This window comes from Nelusetta ayraudi, unplaced genomic scaffold (assembly GCF_046127955.1).
Source record: "Nelusetta ayraudi isolate G7.1 ecotype Tasmania unplaced genomic scaffold, CSIRO-AGI_Nayr_v1 ptg000002l, whole genome shotgun sequence".
Lineage (NCBI taxonomy): Eukaryota > Metazoa > Chordata > Actinopteri > Tetraodontiformes > Monacanthidae > Nelusetta > Nelusetta ayraudi.
The window spans coordinates 155,864-158,490 of NW_027466052.1; positions in this window are offsets into that span (position 1 = coordinate 155,864).

A 2,627-nucleotide genomic window follows, 5' to 3' on the forward strand; every position below is an offset into this window, starting at 1 on the left:
ACTAAAACCTTCCTTGCGGGATGGTTTTGATATATTATGCTTCTATAGGGGGGTGGAAGAGACTGAATAATGCAATTATAGATTCAGTGTCCCAGCGTTGACAAAAGACAGGGCTTCAATGGAGGCTTTGTTACAGGATTATATAATGATTATGGGGGTAATTATGGGAACGGTTTGGTCATAATAAAAAAAAGTATCAAGTGCCCGCTCGCACGGACAGCTTGTTTTCTATAATGTAAGTGCACGGGTGGAGGAGTGTGATGAGACGGACGGACAGACGGCGCTGCTGACAGCTAGTGGCAGAATGACGGCAGTCAGCCCCGATGACTCAAAATGTCGAACCGAGAGGCGCATCGCCGCCACTGGCTGAGACGCGATCAAATGTCCCCAGAACCGGACGCGGGCCCACAATATCTCCGGGGGTCATATTCGTGGTACCCCTCGTGGTGCGTGTAGGGCACCACCACCAGCAGCAGCAGCAGCAGCAGCGACTCCCCCTCCTCCCAAACGCTCACACACAAACACACCCTCTCCCCGCTGCCTGTGCCATGTTGCATGTGTCAGAGAGGGGGAGAGAGGCACATGTAAATGGTCACTGTGACAGAGAGCACATGACACTCCATCTGTGGGTGAAAATAATCTGCACCTCTCAGCCTTTTGCAATTATTACAATTCCAATCAGGAGCTGTCAAAGTTTTTTTTTTTTTTCTCTCTCTCTCTTTTTTTTCCCTCCTTTTTTTTTTTTTGCATCCACAGCTGATCCTTATAAAAACCTGCACATGCACCCTCGCACGCGCCCAACACACAGTCACAGCCGTGCCTTGCAGTCCAATCTTAATGATTTACTTTTGCCTTGTTTTATAATATGCAATTATGCTCTTAAAAGGATATTTTTGACAGTTAGTCAAGCCGTGTGTGTGTGTGTGTGTGCGCGCGCGCGTGCACATTCTGTGGCACCATTATTAATAGCTAGCCTAAATATCTGCTTTCTTCCCCTTCCCAGACAAAACACATCCTCCTCTCTAAAAGACACTCCACATTCATTATGCACTATGAAAATCAGATTCTCATGCTGCTCCTTTAAATTGTTATATGGAATGCGGTTTGATGCCTATGAAATTCTCTCTTTTTTTTCATCTGTTTTGAGCTTTTTCCAAAATACAAAAAAAAAAAAAAAGTTTTCCTTCCCTAAAGAAATTAGCATAACCATTCCCCATCAATAATATGGCTATCTCTATGGGAGTGATAGCAGCGAGCAGTAGGGGTGTTTCTTTTGCCGATTCTCCATGGATCAACAGCGCGTCATCAGCTCCTTTTGAACTTGTTATAGCAAGTCAAGTGATTCTTTATCGGCTGACAGCCTTGACAATGCATCTGGGATGGGAAAGCAGGTCAAAAGGAAGTTGCCATATGGACTTAAGCATGCAAATTTCCAACAATATGCGGCACCGAGGGTCACGCTCTCTCATGGCACGACATTATATGTTGGGGAAGGGAGTCTCAAAAAAAAAAACTGTTTGCCAAAGCTGTGCGGCTTAAACGATTTGTAGGCTAAACAGAAGGAAACTAATTCAAACCACATAAAGGCATGCGAGGCAACAAAAGGTGAATATAAGTGAGTTTTATGATACAATAGCAATTAGAAATGCAATTGATGTTAGCGATGCCTGTGTGTTCCTGGTGTTCCCGAATGATCACTGACGGCGCACTTACCCAGCTGTGTTTAAAATAAATGTATATAACAATGCTTAAAACCCTTTTCATCTGTGGTTATTTGCAATTATCGTTATGAACGTTGGCGTTTAATAAAACTCCAAACGTCTTATAGTCTGCTAGGGGAAATAGATGCAATCCAACGGAGGGAAAAAAAATGAGCGATATTTTAACTGTAAAGGGTTTAGCCAATGCGGGGGATGAAAACTTGTCAAGGCGCACTGGAGAAATTCTGGCAGTGGCAACGCAACAGGTGCGGCAGCATCAAACCTGTGTTTGCGCTGAGTGCTTTTTCGCCTGCTTCATTTGCATTAATCCCTAAAGGAACTGAGACGACCAGCCCGACGTTGCTTTGTGACTTCTGCTGCGTGGCGCCTCAGCAGGGACACACATGCTTGCACATTCGAACGCCTCTCGGACCACGGAGGAGGAAACGCGCGGCTCACGACTCGCGCTTCCGCTCCGCCGTCCAGGACAACTTTCCCGAGTCCCACTCAAAACGAGTGGAATTTGGTCAACAGGCAGGGACGTCGATGTATCACACAGGGGGAAATTTGGTGCCGTCCACCGCATATTTGCTCAAGTGCCCTGCCTGTGTTTATGCGCGTGTGTTTGTGCTGTAGGGATAGGAGGCAGAGGCAGTCTTGGCCGGCACTCCTGGGAGGGTCATCACTGCCTTATTACTGCCATGTTAGCGACTAGCAGCTGAAGATGGCTCTGCTCCTTGCCCTGCTGCTTGGTAGCCGTCCAAGACAGCGTGCTCCAAAAACAGACCAGCCACTGTTCACTTCTCAGATAGATTAAGATGTTATTTCACTGCTCGGGCCATCTCTCTCTCTCTGACTCCTCTGCCTACCCCCGCCCAATCCCACCCCGCCAGACCCCAATCTGCTCCATGCCATGCCAGCCTATTC